At 39.1% G+C, this 16,768-nt stretch overlaps 1 pseudogene; it reads left to right on the plus strand.

The window, feature by feature from the left end:
• Window positions 1–14,876: 14,876 nt before the first annotated feature.
• On the plus strand, window positions 14,877–16,237 carry LOC101972720 (adenylosuccinate lyase pseudogene; annotated as a pseudogene).
• Window positions 16,238–16,768: the final 531 nt, after the last annotated feature.

Genomic DNA, 16,768 nt, shown 5'->3' on the forward strand with positions numbered 1-16,768 from the left:
CTTGGCAGAAGCCTGTCTCAAAATAAAAAAGGACTGGTGAATGTAGCTCAGTGGTAAGAGCCCCAGGGTTCAATCATCAGCACCCAAAAAAAAAAAAAAGAAAGAAAGAAAAAAAAAATCAGCAGTTGCCAAGTGATATTGAAGGGAGGAAGGGATGAATATACAGAGCATAGAGGATTATAGGGGCACAGAAACTATTCTGTAAAATATTATAATGGTAAATACTTGTGTTTATGTATTAATCAAAACCCATAAAGTACACAACGCCAAGAGTGAAGCCTGAATGTTAATTAAGGGCTTTGGGTGATGTGTCTATGTAGATTCAGTGATGGTAACAAATGTACCACTTTGGGGCAAGATGCTGGTAGTAGGGGAAGTTGTGCATTTATGGGGACAAGAGATACACTGGAACTCTACTTTCCATTCAGTTTTGCTCTGAACTAAGAACTGCTCTAAAAATAGCCTTTTAAAAATATATTAAGTTTTATCCTCATCCCCTTTGCTGGGCACCCTTTGAGAAACTTCAGTCTGGAAGCTACTGGCCTTCTGTTTGAATATTTTTCATAAATCATATCTATGTTAATTTCCTTGATTCTCTCTTTCTGGAATATTATTTGGCCCAGTTTTAAATTTTTATTCATTTTATCTTTTTTTCATTTGTTTGCTTTATTCTCTGGTATTTTAAAAATTTATTTTCTGTCAGTATTTTGTTTCTGCTACCCTATTTTTAATGTCTATGAACCAGTTTATGGTCTGATACTTCTTTGTTCCACAGATGCAACATATTTAGTTATTTTCTTAAGGATATTAATGATATTTGTATATTTAAAGAATTATCACTACATTTTTATTATGTCCTATATACTTACTTTTTTATTTGTTTCTATTTCTAAAAAATAAATTTTCCTCATATGTCTACTCACTATTGATTATCTGTTTATATTTCAAATTGACAGAATAAAAAACTGATTGGAATATATATATTGTGTGTGTAGTTATCACCAGATAAACTTGAAAAGAACTTCTATAATAATGTCTGTAAAATAAAATGTGTCTACGAGTCTCAGGCTCTTTAAAAACTGCCTTCTTGTGAGGCTTTTCAAATAATCATCAGAGGATATAGAGCTATGACCCAGGTCAGTGGCCAGTCACACCACTGGCCCCTGGAAACTGGTGGGCTCTTCAGTACCAGAGGAGAAGGCTGAGTGACAACCAGACTGGATTGGCCCCAGAGTGCTGCAGTGGAAATTGCCTTTTGCTGTTGTCATTCCAAGGAGTGTCATTTATTAATTCTGCATTGTCTCAGGCTTGCTCTGTTAAGATTTTCAAACTATGCATGGAAGGCTCCTACTCCATCCATCTTCCTCATTCCTCAGACCAAAATAACTAGAATGAAGTGACTATGTCTTCAAACAATAATCTGCAAATTATTTCCCTGAACACTGTCTCCATTGGCCTTTACATTCAACTAACAAGGTCCTGTAAAATGCAACTCAAGACAGGACAATCTGAATGTGGATAAAGGAGGGAAAACCCTAAATTAGAGTCTTCTAGCTCCAAACTCAAGTACAATGAGTCAGTACAATAAGAGGACCTTGATGAAGGAAGGATATTAGGGGGGGGAAAGAAAGTAAAAAAGGGAGACGGGATTTCCTTAAACATGAGGCGAGTTTCTCATTTTAAAAGTCCTTATTTTTTTCAATGTTCCAGTGAATCCCGCTAGTTCATAATGCCACAACATTCCACTTAAACTTTACCTTTTCTGTGCCCTAGATCAGCAGTTCTCAAACATTTTGACCTCAGAACTCCTCTACACTGTTAGAATTATTGAAAAGCATAAAGTGTTTTGTGTGTGTGTGTGTGTGTGTGTGTGTGTGTAAGAGCAACATGAATCAATAATTACTGAAAACAAAAACAGAAATGCTTTTTTTTAAATATATATTTATTTTTTAGTTCTCGGCAGACACAACATCTTTGTTGGTATGTGGTGCTGAGGATCGAACCCGGGCCGCATGCATGCCAGGCGAGCGCGTTACCGCTTGAGCCACATCCCCAGCCCCAGAAATGTTTAATACACAAGAATTTACAACCCCCCGGGTATAGTGGCACATGCCTGTATCTCAGCAGTTTAGGAGGCTAAGGCAAGAGGATCAAGAGTTCAAAGCCAGCTTCAGCAACGTAGCTAAGCTACTCAGTGAGACTCTATCTCTAAATAAAATATAAAATAGGTCTGGGGATGTGGCTCAGTGGTCAAGTGCCCCTAAATTCAATCCCCCGTTACCCCTACCCCTAAAAAGAAGAATTCACAACCATAAATCTCAGAGCACTAACAACATCACAAGTTGACAAACAACTTTGGCCATTTCCTCTGCCATCTGAAATTGTAGTTGCTATTCCTGGTGACATTTGTGGCTTATCTTCTTCAGGTTCCCTTTTTCTTTACTGTTCTGATCATTATAGCAGCTTCTATATAGCACCCAAATTCTTCATCAATCATATGCCTTTATTTTAAATTCAAAATTTTATCTATTCTTATTTTTTAATTAGAAAAACTGTCATAATAAATGTTTCAATTTAATTACCAGTTATGAGTTACGAACGAATTACTATGTAAATCATGCCTTCTTGTTTTATGTCTTCATAAAATATTCAAATAAACACATTCCAATATTACATCTGCTCATAGGAAAAAAAATCCATTCAGTCTGAATCAATCCATTAACACCAACAAGATCCATGAAATATTTATGGACAATACTACAAACTTTACACCCCCACACACACACACATACACACACACCGCCATGCAAAAATGATATCTTCTGAAATGCAATGGTTAGCGTGAAGTAGAGTCCTATCAGAACAGAGTGTTTAATGGAAAAGTATAAGTTATCCGTTTTAAATTTAATTTTAAGTTATTCACAAATAAAAAGTAAACTTTTGTCCCTCAGTTGTGGTAGCCCTGTTTCAAGCATCAGTAGACACATGTAGCTGGTGACAGCTGTTTCAGATTTACAGACTTATTTTCTCTTCCTCTCTTCAATTCCTCTTCCTTTTTTTTTTTTTTTTTTGTACTGGAGATTGACCCCACGTGTGCTTTACCTCTAAGCCACATCCCTGGCCTTTTTTAAATTTTGAGACAGGGTCTCCCTGAGGTCCTCGCTGAGTTGCTAAGGCTGGCTTTGAACTCTCAATCCTCCTGCCTCAGCCTCCCCAGCTGCTGGAATTACAGGCATGCGCCACCTCTCCCTCTTACTTCTAAATCTGTCAGTTTACCATATAAATCTGCTTCGTTAGTCAGAGTCAGTTTCTCCTATTTGTAACTAAGGAAACTTCACTGATACAATTGCTTTCACTCATTCTCACTTATTTTAGGAAATGTTCCAGTAACTACAGCAGTATCACAAATCACTCCATAAACTTAGTGGTTTAAAGTAACAACCATCAGGGCTGGGGATGTAGCTCAGTAGTGAAGCACCTGCCTGGCATGCACAGGAGGCTTTGGATTTGATCCCCAGCATTAGGGGCATTGGGGGAAAGAGGAGGAAATACTAGTAATTGCTTTACTACCCAGTGATTTTTGTGGGTCAGGAACCTTGAGAGTTCCTGGCTGGACATTTCTGACTCAGGGTCTCCCAGCAATCAGTAGGTGGAGCTGGAGGAGCAAGGGCGGAAGCAGCTAGGTACCCGCAGGGCATTTCTCTCTTCTTTTTGGCAACTTGCAGGGCTTCTCCACAAGGACTCTAAATTGGGGGCTACTTTGGGCTTCCTCTCAAATCCTTCAGAGCAGTCAGAATGCTTTCAGAGCAGCTCAGGGCTCCAGCACAAGTAGCCAGGGGACTAGGCAGAAGTTACATCACCTTTTCTAATCAAGCCTCCAAAGTGACGCAGTATCTATTTGTCACATTATTGGTTAAACGGAATTCACAAGCACACCCGGATTTAAAGCATAAGGATTATAGTCCTCTTCCATAAATGGAATGCCAAGGTTATATTTTGACTACCATGTGAGACAGAATATATTCTTGAAGCTGTCACTGTTCCAACAGAAGACAATTTTGAAGATTTATACAAATATGCAGTCCACCTTGACGTGAGGACCACCCTGCAGTGTTAAAGCTTTAAGAGGTTGTACTTCTCTGGGGCTGGGATTGTGGCTCAGTGGTAGCATGCTCGCCTAGCACAGGCGGGACACGGGTTTGATCCTCAGCACTGCATAAAAATAAAGGCATTGTGTTGTGTCCATCTACACCTAAAAAAATAAATATTAAGAAAAAAGAGTTTAAAAAAAAAAAGAGGCTGTACTTCTAAAGATAAGCACTTTCACTCCCTCCATCTGGCAATATTCCCTAAGAATATAAGGAGGAAGGATGCTACAGAGAAAGGAACAAGAGTCAGAGAAGAAGTGGATACCTAGAAAGGCCTCCACTCCCCACTCCACAAGAAGGTTCCATTACATTTTTTATCTACTTATTTTTTCAGTGCTAGGGATCAAACCCACAGTCTCATGCATGCTAGACAAGCACTCTAGTACTGAGCCACATCCCCAGCCCCTCCATTCTAATTTTGAGGTACTCCTTCTTTCTGTGGAACTAAAGGCCAGCAGTGACATTTCAGATACAGACTCAGTCTTTTGTCAATTCGGAGTCATTTATTATCCAATCTCAATATCTTATGATTAGGAATGGGACTATTCATTCGGATAAGAATCTAGTAGGAAAAAGTGTTCTGTCCACATGTAATGAGTGCAGTCTGTACAATATTGCATAAAAATCCAAGACAACAGAAACCATTTGGGTGAGATGCCTCATTAAATACAGTAGAAAAATACCTACTGCCATTCAGAAACTGGCCGAATTGTTTAAATGCTCTGTTGATTTAATAACATCCTAAACAGAAATTTGAAATATTAATAAAGAAGAGAGTTCATTAAATAAACATATTACAAGGAATGCCAGATCATCTTCAATATTCTCTATCACAGTTAAAAAAAAATTCTGAAATTCCTTACCCTGCACCCGCTCCCCAGAGTGATGAACAAAACAAAAGCAAAAACAAAAATTAACACCAAACACAAAACTAGCTCGAACAACAGGGCATACTCCTGAGCTAAAGGAACTGTACACATTGCTGACTTTCTCAACTCCTAATTTTCCCATGTTCCTATTTATTATTTTGAAAACCTATCTAATTGAGAATCCATCCTATGAGTATAACTTATCCTGATATAGTGTAATGAACTGACTCTTTTTTTAAAATTTTTTTAGTTGTCAATGGACCTTTATTTTATTTATTTATATGTGGTGCTGAGAATGGAACCCAGTGCCTCACACATGCTAGGAAAGCTCTCTACCATCGAGCCACCACCACCTCACCCCCCTGATTATTCTCTTACTTTTTTTTTTTTTCTTTTTTTTTTGGTACTGGAAATTTAACTTGGGATGAGGTTTAACACCAGGCTCTATTCCCAGTCCTTTTTTCCATTTTTATTTTGAGACAGGGTCTCTCTAAGTTGCTGAGGGGGCTTGTTAAATGGCTAAGCTGGCCTCAAACTTTGCGATTCTTCTGCCTTAGCCTCTCTACTCTCAGGGAGTACAGGAGTGTGCCACCATGCCCTGTTGTCTTAAGTCTTGTTTTTCTTTTTAATTTGTTCTAATTAGTTATACGTGTCAGCAGAATGCATTTTGACACATTGCACACAAATGGAGCACAACTTCTCCCTCCTCTGGCTATACATGGTGCAGAGTCACACCAGTACATGTATATAGGGTAATAATGTCTGTCTCATTCTACTGTCTTTTCCATCCCCACCACCCCACCCCTCCCCTCACTCCCCTCTGCACAATCCAAAGTTCCTTCAATCTTCCCTACTCCCATCCCCACTGTGGATCAGCTTATCAGAGAAAACATTTGGCTTTTGGTTTCATGGGATTGGCTTATTTCACTCAGCATGATATTGTCTAGTTCCATCCATTTGCTTGCAAATGCCATAATTTCATTCTTCTTTAAAGCTGAGTAATATTCCATGGTGTATATTATCACATTTACTTTATCCATTCATCTATTGAAGGGCATCTAGGTTGGTTCCATAGTTTAGCTATTGTGAATTGAGCTGCTATAAACATTAACGTGGCTATGTTACTATATGCTGATTTTAAGTCCTTTGGGTATGTACGGAGGAGTGGGATAGTTCGATCAAATGGTAGTTCCATTCCAAGTTTTCTGAAGTATCTCCATACTGCTTTCCAGATTGTTGCACCAATTTGCAGTCTCACCAGCAATGTATGAGTGTACCTTTTTCTCCACATCCTCATCAACATTTATTATTGCTTGTATTCATGATAATTGCCATTAAGTTTTTATCACAAATTATCACCAACATTCAGAAGGAGCTTAAGACACAGGTGAGTTCCTTTTCAGCAATCAATTCCTCATTCCTCTACTTCAGCTTATCAGCAACTGTCATCAGCTGGTTAATTCTTCCCAGTGTCCTTTGTCCTTCCTCTGCTGGGAAGTTAACCTAGACCAATGGTCTCAAGTGTGGTTGCTGAATCGGCAGCATCTGGGAACTTGGTAGAAGTTCCACCTTGCAGCTCCACGAAGATCTAATGAATCAGACAACTCCTGGGATAGGCCCAGCAATTTGTATTTCACAAGTCCTCCAGGGTAATTCTGATGCACCCAAGTTAGAGATTGCCAGCTTGGAAATTGAACCTGCAATTTGGTCAGTCCCAAGAACCAGATAATAGATATTCCAGGAATACAGGCCCAGCGCAATTCAAGAAAAGATTAATGATTGCTTTCCTCCAGACTTTCCACATCATGTCTCCAAGTGACCAGGATTTCTGCCCTGTAACATAACAGAATAAAATTCTAAGTACAAGCCCGGCATGGTAACACATGCCTGTAATTCCAGCAACTCAGGAGGCTGAGACACGAATATCGGAAGCTCGAGTCCAGCCTCAGCAAATTAGTGAGGCCCTCAGCAATTTAGAAAGAACTTGTATAAAAATTAAAATAAAAAGTACTGCAGATGAGACTCAATGGTAAAGCACTCCTGTGTTCAATCCCCAGGACCACACACACACAAAAGAATTCTAAATGCAAAAAAATAGAAAGCACATTGCCTGGGGTTCTGATTCTATTTCCTCCTCCAGGCCTGGATGCATTGCTACCTATAGACTCTAGGAGAAACCTGCTCTGCTCATAATAAACTCTTCTGCTATGCTTATTACCAGTAAGCCTTTACTAATTATCTATAGATTTTTATAGCTACATTCTAGAAGATGAATTTGTTTCCAATGCTTACAACCTTCTTTTTGGCTGTGCACAAAAAAATAAAACATTTTAATAGTTGTAAGAATAGGATAACCATTTAAATCTCAGTCAGGCCAGCCAGGTGGCACATGCCTGTACTCCAAGGAGGGAGGATTTCAAGTTTGAGGCCAGTCTCAGCAATTTAGTGAGACCCTGTCTCAAAATAGAAAATTAAAAAAAATATATTGGGGCTTGTAGCTCAGTGGTAGAGCACCCTTTGATTAAATCCTCAGTTTAAAAAAAAAAAAAAAGAAAATACAACTCAGTCAATACCCAGGACTACCTCTTAGCCTCTAAATTCATATAAAAGCTTCTTCTTCTCCTTCATGATGCAGTTTTATAAAAGAAAATTGGAAAAATTCTGGGTGCAGCATCACCCGGGTAACAGCAAAGATACAGATTGTCAGGCCCCATTCTGAACTTCATGAATCCAAATCTGCACATGATTCCAGGTCATGGGTCCAGGTTGGGTGTGCACAATGGAGTGGAGAAGCACAGCTCTATCGTAGCAGAGAGGCAGAAGCTCTCCAGTGGGAGTGCTCCCTGCAGGGGTGTAGCACTTGGCCCTCTCAGATGAGCTCCAATGATCCGTGACTCCCAGGATTCACCTCTGAGAGTGATCCCTGTGTTTGAATGTGACCTGGACCGAGTGAGGTGCTTCTAACAATAAAATAGGCAAAGGTGATGGGTATCACTTCCAAGATTATGTTGTAAAAGAATGAAACTCTAAACTTGCTCATACCTTCTCTTTCTGGTTCTTTTCATCTACTTACCCGTCGAAGCAAGATGCAGTGTTGTGACCTTCCCTATGGAGAAACTCAAGTGGTAAAGGATTGAAGGTGGCCTCCAGCCAACAGCCAACCAGGAGCTGGATCCTGCCAAGAGAGGACTTGGAAGCAGATCTTTCCCCAGTTGAGCCTTGAGATAACTTTAGCCACAGCCAACAACCTCTTGATTGCAGCCCGTGAGAAATCCTGAAGCAGAGACCCAGCTGAACTGAGCCACGTGGAGCTTCTGATCCACAAAACTACGTGATAATAAATGCTGTTGTTTTAAGTCATTACATCTTGGGTAATAGATAAGTAAGTGATAGATGACTAATACAAAGGGCAATCAACAGACCAAAGACACTGGAATGTCTGGAAGCATCCAGGCTCCCCTGAAGTCACTGGGCCCTTAGGAGACAGATGGGAGAAAGAAACATCACTTATCAAAGCCAACTCCTGAATGGATTCCACCTCTTGGGTTCCCTTCTTCCTCCGGGAGAAGTCTTTTCTGCTGTCCTTTAATAAACTTCTATTTTCCACTCTGAAAACAAAAACAAAGTCAACTCCTGGGAAAAAGTAGGCTTTCTTTGAGTCCAGGGTGATTCATGAGGCTGAGAACAGTAAGGATGACTGAAAGTTTTGCATAAGAATCTCCTCTGGATAAAAAGAGATTCTGCCTGTGCTCCCCTCACTGAAGTTTATCTCCTGAAGAAATTCCATCTTTGAAACCGCAGCTCCTGGGACAACAGGCACTGTGGAAGACAGGAAAATAGGTAAGAGGGTCTACCTATGCAATAATGAAACCCTCAGTCTACTTTCCTTCAAGCAGAAGAGGGGAGGATTTCCCACTGGAGCACATGGGTAGCCTCAGAGATGAGACTTACAGATGATAGCCTTTGAGAATATGCAGTGGTGTGGCAGGTCCCACCCTCCGGTGACTCTTGCCAGTCAACAGGGCTCCTTAGAGCCCCCCAACACACACACATGCATGCACACGCACACATACAGTGGCCGGGCCACTTCTCAAGGCTTCTCTCAAACATAAACAGATAATAACGGATCCGTATCCTGTTGAAAGAAGATTCCACCATGACAGAAAGAAACTCAGAAGCATACAAGGAGCAAGAGAGAATCTTTATCCCTTGAAGAGGTAAGAGATGATGACAGCCATCCTTGAAACCAGGATGCTACAAAAAAGGAACCCAGAACAAGTAAGAGTTCTTGAAAATTAAAAACAAAAATCTAAAATAAATATATTAGAAAAGTTGGAAGATAAAGCCAAGATAAAGAGATCACTATCAAGCAGAACAAAAAGACAGATGAACATTACAAGAAATTTTTTTAACAGACCTAAAGATTAATCCAGGAGGGCTGGGGATATAGCTCAGTTGGTGAAGTGCTTGCCTTGCATGCACAAGGCCCTGGGTTCCATCCCCAGCATTATTAAAAAAAAAAAAGATTAATCCAGGAAGTATAAAAGGAGCTCCAGGGGCTAGAGTTGTGGCTCAGTGGTAGAGCTGTGTCATCTCTTACCTCTTACCTAGCATGTGTGAGGCACTGGGTTAGATTCTCAGCACCACATATAACTAAAAGTACATTCAGTATTTTATTTATATATATATATATATATGTGTGTGTGTGTGTGTGTGTGTGTGTGTGTGTGTGTGTGTATTGTTCCAGGAAAAAGATGATCAAAAATATGATTCAAGATAATTTTCTTGAAATTAAATGAAATGAGTTTTCAGGGCCTGGGGTCGTGGCTCAGTGGTAAAGCACACGCCTAGCATGCATGAGGCACTGGGTTTGATTCTCAGTACCACATATATATAAATAAAATAATGATCCATTGACAACTAAAAAAAATATTAGAAAAAAATGGATTTTCAGATTTAAATACTCATAGATTCTTACACAATTAATTTTTTAAAATGTATCTTTAGATGAAGGTTTGGGTCATTTCCAACCCTTGGCTATTATAAATAAAGCTGCAATGAACTTTTTTTTTCTTATCTTCAAAGGTTAGTATGGCAAAATTTCAAAACATTAAGGGACAAAGAGAAGATCATAAAAACATCCATAAAGAAAGATCAGATCACATATGCTATGGTTTGATTTATTTTTTCAATTTTGTATTTGTTCTTTTTAGTTACACATGATAGTAGAATATATTTTGACATAAAATACATACATGGAGTATAACTTCCCATTTTTGTAGTTGTACATGATGTGGAGTTACACTAGTTATATATTCATATATGAACATAGGAACGTTATGTCTGATGCATCCTACTGTCTTTTCTATTCCCTTCCCCCACTATCCCCTGTCCAATCCAGTGAACCTCCACTTCCCACCTCCCCGCCAACGTGAGTTAGCATTCACATATCAGAGAGAACATCTGGCCTTTGGTTTTTTGGAATTGGCTTATTTAATTTAATTTGATAATCTCCAGATCCATTAATTTAAATGCCATAATTTCATTCTTTTTTATGGCTAATATTCCAGTGTGTGTGTGTGTGTGTGTGTGTGTGTGTGTGTGTGTATCACATTTTCTTTATCCATTCATCTGTTGAAGGGCACCTAGTTTGGTTCTATAATTTAGCTATTAAGAGCTGCTATAAACATTGATGTGGCCGCGTCACTATTGTATGCTGATTTTCAGTCCTTTGGGTATATGCCAAGGAGTGGGATATATGCTATGGTTTCAGTGTAACCTCCAAAGGTTTTTTTAGAAACTGAATCCTCGGTGCAACATTGTTGGGAGGTGGAGCTTCATGGGAGGTGTTTAGGTTATGGGGCTCTACCCTCATGAATTAATTCCAATTTTAAAAGGCTTGGAGGCTTTCTGGCTCTTCTCACATATGTGCATGCCCATTTGGCTTTCCACATTCTACCACAGAATGACCTAGCAAGAAGACCCTCACCAGATGTTAAGCAGTTGCCAACACTATGCCCTTGGACTTGCCAGCTTCTAGAACTGTGAGCCAAATAAATGTCTTTACTTTAAACTACCTGGTCTGTGTAGTCTGTCATAGCAAGACAAAACAGACTAAAACAGAATATCATTCAGCTTCCCCAAAGCAACTCTGAATACTTGAAGAATGCCTTCAAAATTCTAAGAATAAGATTTTGGGGCTGGGCTGTAGCTCAGAGGCAAAGCGCTTGCCTAGCACGTGTGAGGCACTGGGTTTGATCCTTAGCATCACAAGCATGCTGTCCAAAAAAAAGAAAAAGATTACTTTATTTCAAATATTAAATTTCAGCCAAACCATCAGTCAAGTATAAGAGTGGACTAAAGATATTTTGAGGCAGGTAAACTTTCCAGAATCTCACCTCCTAGGACTAGGATTGTGGCTCAGTGGAAGAGCACTTGCCTAGCATGTGCAAGGCACTGGGTTTGATTCTCAACACCACATAGAAATATAAAATAAATAAAATAAAGGTCCATCGGCAACTAAAAAAAAATGTATTAAAAAATAAAAGTGCATTAAAAAAATAAAGAAACTCACCTCTAGACACCCCTTCTAGGAAGTTACTGGAGAATATGTCCCACCAAAGAAAAATTGATGTGAGATAGATTAAGTGGAAAAACAGAAGTATGTGTGCATTCACATACATGTGACTGTGTGCCAATATGCCCACATCTATGAGAGGAGGAATGTAACATTAAAATTCTCATTTAGGGCTGGGTATGTGGTCCAGGGGCAGAGCACTTGCCTTGTATGCATAATGCCCTGGATTCTATTTCCAGCACTATGAAAAAAAAATTCTTATTTTCTTTTGGTCAAAGGATGTAAAATTTCAGACAGGAAGAATAAGTTCAAAAGATCCATTTTGAGCTGGTTTGCAAGGTCAAGGTCAGCCTCAGCAACTTCACAAGTCCCAAAGCCATTTTGTAAGACCCTGTCTCAAAATAAAAAATGAAAAAAGGGCTGGGGATGTGGCTCATCAAAAAAAGATCTATTGTACAAATATAGTGACTACATTAATAACTGTGTTATATGTATTATATATTTGGAAATTGATAAAAGAATAGCTTTTTTTTAAAAAAAGAATTACTTTTATGTGTTCTGACCGCACACACACACACAAAAGTATGTGAAATAATGTGTATGCTTTATTTAGCCATTCTGGATTTAATTTTTATGGGAATAGAGGCACTTATCCACTGAGCCATATTCCCAGCACCCCCCTTTTTTTAATATATATTTTTAGTTGTAGGTGGACACAATACCTTTATTTTATTTTTTTATGTGGTACTCAGGATCAAACCCAGTGTCTCACACATGCCAGGTGAATGCTCCATCACTGAGTCACAGCAACAGCCTCCCTCCAACCCAGCTCTTTGTATTTTATTTAGAGACAGGGTCTCACTAACTTGCTTAGGGCCTCACTAACTTGCAGAGGCTGGCTTTGAACTTGCTATCCTCTTGCTCCAGCCTCCCAAGCCACTGGGATTACGGGTGTGAATGAATTTCTATTCATTCTAAATGTAGGTATATTTCAAAGTACCAGGTTATCCAACATAAAGAATTTTTATTTGTCAACTATAAAAATTAATCATTTAAAATTTTTCATCTTCCACATTAGAAAGCCTAAAATTTGTGCATACAAGAAATAGAAATGGCATTTTAGGGATATTATTTAGAAATATGAAGACAAATACTCAAGGAAGTATTGAAAGAATTAAAACTGGGAATTTGAGAATGGGGAAGGACAGGGCAGGGGTCCAATTTTTTATGAGCTTTGTAGTTAATCATGCAAAATATATTACCTTGATGAAAATAAAAATTACTTTAAAACCCAAAACTCTTTGATCTTCCTCAAATACCGCAAACTTCCAATCAAAGAGGGAATAGGTAAATGAATTACAGAGAGGCTGTGATTAATTATTCGAGTTGCTTTTTCACTTGTCTCATTTCTGGTCAGGATTCTATTGATAAGGCTCAATCTGTTTTTTCCATATTTAAGGAAAAAAAGGTATTTGATTCTGTAATCCCATTTCTGAGAACCTGTCTTAACAAAATAATTCTAAATATAGGAAAATCTTTATGTGAAATGATATATAGCATTATTTCTATAGACTATAAAACTGGCAAATCCCTATATGCCCAGCCAAAAGGAAACAGGAGTAAATTCTCCTCAGAATTTAAAAAGAATATTTGCAAAAATAAGGGAATAAAGTGAGAATGCTAAAAACCTAAAGTTAAAATTTTTAAAAATCAATATGAAAATTACATATGAAGTATTATCACAACTATGTCTAAAATTCCATACACTAAAAAGAAAAGTAAAATGTTACACCAAAGGGTTTAACAGAGGTTTTATTTCAATGGTGATATTATAGATGATTATTTTCTTCATTTAACTTTTTTGTTATTTTTACAATAAAAATACTTTCAAATACAAATTAAAATAATTTTTATGTTAGAAACTTTGTTTTCATTATTAGGAATTGAACCCAGGCATACTCTAGCACTATGCTACATCTGCAGCACTTATTTTTAATTGCTTTTTTTTTGTACTAAAGATTGAACTCAGGGGCACTCAACCACTGACCACATCCCCAGTCCTATTTTGTATTTTATTTAGAGATAGGGTCTCGCTGAGTTGCTTAGTGCCTCACTTTTGCTGAGGGTGGCTTTGAACTCATGAGCCTCCTGCCTCAGCCTCCCTAGTTGCTGGGATTACAAGTGTACACCACAGTGCCTGGCTTTAAATTTTTATTACTGCTATTATTATCAATTTGGGGGGTATACCAGAGATTGAACCCAAGGGTGCTTAACTTCTGACCAAATCCCCATCCCTTTTCATATTTTTATTTTGAGGCAGGCTGTCACCAAGTTGCTTAGGGCCTCACTAAATTATTGAGGCTGGCTTTGAACTTGTGATCCTCCTGCCTCAGTCTCCTGATTCACTGGGATTACAGACATGCAGCTGTAGAGACTTCTGATCCTACCATTTCAATTCTAGCAAGTTTACACCCAGTGGATCTTTTTAATGAAAGTAATTTCAAGCCCAGAAGTAACTGACTCTGAAAAGTTTATGAACACAAACATTTTAGTCAAAATTATCTCAACATTGATATATTTCCAGCAAGAAAGTATCAAGAGAAATTCAGTAGTCCAATTTGACTTAAATAAGTAGTTGTTGAGCAAATCCATAAATGGTCAATTTTGCATATGTTGAGGTCAAACTATTTCAAGTAGTTTTCATTTTTACTTTATTTTCCTGGAATCATTCCTATAAGAAATCAAACTTTCCCCTCAATTCTAAAGAAAGAACTCATTTTTCAAACAGGATTTTGTTTTGTTTCTGTTTCTGTTTTTTAGCTAATCAGAGCTGCCAACATGAGCAACTTTCTCTCATAGACTTATTTCTGAGTCCATCTGCCTTAAAGAGTTTTGCAGATTTTCCTTCTGCCAATATTTAATTCTATTATTCTCAAGTCAGCAACAAAACTGACAATGTTTAGGTTTTGCCATTATCTGTTTTATTTTCACCATAATAGTCCTTGTGTACTTTATTTAAAAAATAAAGACTGCCGGGCATGGTGGCGCATGTCAATAATCCCAGCAGCTTGGGAGGCTGAGGCAGGAGGATCGCAAGTTCAAAGCCAGCCTCAGCAAAAGCAAGGCATTAAGCAACTCAGTGAGACCCTGTCTCTAAATAAAGTATACAACAGAGCTGGGGATGTGGCTCAGTGGTCAAGTGCCCCGCCAAGTTCAATCCCCAGTACCAAAAAAAAAAAAATTTAGATAATAAAGACTGGCTCATGGTGTTGCTTGTTGGGGATGGCAGCGGGAGGCGACCATGGTGCGCCTTACAGCTACCACTCATTGCTTGCTTCCCGCTAAGCCAGCCCCAAGATGTGCTTTGTGTTTAGCAACAGGAACAAATTCCAGACGTGGTGGCAGCTCTGGCTGTGGCTGGCAGAGGCTGAACAGACATTGGATTTGCCTATAAATGAACAAATCCAGGAGATGAAATCAAACTTGGACAACATGGACTTCAAGATGACAGCTGAAGAAGAGAAGCAATTGCAACATGATGTTATGGCTTATGTACATACATTTGGCCACTGCTGTCCAAAAGCTGCAGGCATTATTCACCTGAGTGCCACCTCTTGCTATGTTGGAGACAACACAGACTTGATTATTCTTAGAAATGCTTTTGACCTGCTTTTGCTGAAGCTTGCCAGAGTGATCTCTCGGCTTGCCGACTTTACTAAGGAACACACCCATCTGCCTACCTTAGGTTTTACACATTTCCAGCATGCCCAACTGATCACAGTTGAAAAATGTTACTGTCTTTGGATTCAAGATCTTTGCATGGATCTCCAGAACTTGTGCTTCCGTGGAATGAAAAGCACCACTGGCACTCAGGCTAGCTTTTTGCAGCTCTTTGAGGGAGATCACCAAAAGGGAACAGCTGGACAAGATAGTGTTAGAAAAGGCAGGGTTCAAGAGGGCTTTTATCATCCCAGGGCAGATGTACTCACGAAAAGCAGACATCGAGGCATTGCCCATGCTGGCTAGCTTGGGAGCATCAGGGCACAAGATTTTCACTGACATGTGCAATCTCAAGGAGACGGAGGAGCCCTTTGATAAACAGCAGATTGTCTCGAGTGCAATCCCATACAAGAGGAACCCCATGAGCTCAGAAGGCTGCTGCAGCCTTGCCCGTCACCTGATGACCCTTCTCATGAATCCACTGCAGACAGCTTCTGTGCAGTGGTTTGAACGCACACTGGATGATAGTGCCAACCCACGAATCTGTGGCAGATACTATATTGAACACACTACACAACATTTCTGAAGGACTGGTGGTGTACTCCAAAGTCATTGAACAGTGCATTAGGCAGGAACTGCCTTTCATGGCTACAGAGAACATCATCATGGCCCTGGTCAAAACTGGGGGAAGCCGCCAGGATTGCCATGAGAAAATTAGAGTGCTTTCCCAGCAAGCAGCTCATGTTGTGAAGCAGGAAGGGGATGACAATGACCTCATAGAACGAATCCAGTCTGATGCCTACTTCAGTCCCATTCACTCCCAGTTGCAGCATTTATTGGATCCTTCTTCTTCCATTGGCCGTGCCCCCCAGCAGGTACAGAGATTCTTAGAAGAGGAGGTATATCCCCTGTTAAAACCATAATTACCTCTGTAGAGTTGGAAGAGAATTAAATGAAAAATCATTGCTGGTTTGTTAACTTTATTGCTGACACTTGAAAGTAATGTTACTGTAGTGCCTTGTTTTACAACAAGAATTGTTACCTTAAATTGATACAGTCCTTTCCTCTTTCTAAGGTTTAACACTGCACAACAAAGTGAACTGTACTTCTGTGCTTAACTCTGTGGGGTTTTTGTTTTGTTTTGTTTTGTTTTGTTTGTTTTTTGCTGTTGTGGTTGTACTGGGATTGAACCCAGGGCTTTCTGCCACTGAGCTACAACCCCTGGCCTTTTTTTTTGTTTCTTTTTTCTTTTTTTTTTTTTTTTCCCAAATCTGGTGTCACTAAGTTGCTGAGTCTGGCCTCAAACTTTTGACTTTCCAGCCTCTATCTCCTGAGTTGTTGGGATTATAGGTGCGCCATGGTCCCTGGCTGGAAAAAAAACCCTATTGTTTAGAAGATTTACATATGACCCAGAATTAGGAGAATAACTAAGATTTCATCTAAGAAGGATAAAT

This window comes from Ictidomys tridecemlineatus, chromosome 2, assembly GCF_052094955.1.
Source record: "Ictidomys tridecemlineatus isolate mIctTri1 chromosome 2, mIctTri1.hap1, whole genome shotgun sequence".
In the NCBI taxonomy this organism is placed as follows: Eukaryota; Metazoa; Chordata; class Mammalia; order Rodentia; family Sciuridae; genus Ictidomys; species Ictidomys tridecemlineatus.